Source organism: Hippocampus comes, unplaced genomic scaffold (assembly GCF_001891065.2).
Source record: "Hippocampus comes isolate QL1 unplaced genomic scaffold, H_comes_QL1_v1.1 scaffold295, whole genome shotgun sequence".
Classification (NCBI taxonomy): Eukaryota; Metazoa; Chordata; class Actinopteri; order Syngnathiformes; family Syngnathidae; genus Hippocampus; species Hippocampus comes.
Window position 1 is genome coordinate 985,971 of NW_017804848.1, and position 995 is coordinate 986,965.

Here is a 995-nt window from a genome sequence, read left to right on the forward strand (position 1 = left end):
AATTCCGAGCTTTACTTTTATTTTGAAAGGGCCGCAAATCGCCGCGGCCATCATTGGGCCCAGGCAAGACCAAATCCTTCCCGTTTTTTTAACGTCAGGACTGACGGGCGCGCACGTCAGGACTGACGGACGTGGTGCAGCATGCGCGAGTCGCATGGTCGGCAAGTTGTGACGTATTATCAAACGACTCAATCGTCATGATTAGTTCTTGATTTTAAATCCGTCACTTGTTTCAATGGCTTCATTCATTGACAGATTCCTCTGTCGAAAGTAAAGGTCCGGTCGCCCCAGAGAGCAGACCCGTGACCGCCGCGTATTTTCAAAATAAGACGTTTTGGGCTCATTTGGGGACACGCTGCAGACCCAAATTGCATTTTGGGCGCGGTCATTTCGAGAGAAGCTCCTGTCTTTGAGGAAGAGGGCTGGAAATCACATTGGGGCGGGGGGGGGTTGTGTCGAAACCTGCAAGTTGCGACGCATGCAAGTCATGAGATGTCGCGTGACCTTTGCGCAACGCATGGCCGAGGCAACTCGCGTACAAGGCGCAAGACATGACACACGGGTTGTCCTTTTTTTTTTGTTTGACACTTGTTGTTGGGTGCTCCCTTTTTTTTTCTTCCTCCGACACGGCGACGTCACGGCCCGACTTCCCGATCCTGAAAGGGCCGCAAAAGGGGCCGGTATCGGCACGCTTGCGGCATTTGGAAAGAGAAATTCCGATTCACATTCGTTTCATGCAATTTGAGGGAAACCACGAGAGCGAGAGAGAGAATTTTTACGCATCAAAAAGGACCGGTGGTATCGGCGCTTGGTATCGCTGACCGCTCAAGAATCGAACAGTCGTCCCGGTAAAAAAAGTAGGACGGGGCAGCCCCGGGCCCGGCCCAAACTCGCGATGACGTCTCGGCTCACAAATGTGAAACATGCTAATCGAACTTGATCGATTATCGCTGACCGCTCAAGAATCAAACAGTCGTCCCGGTATCGCTCCGCAA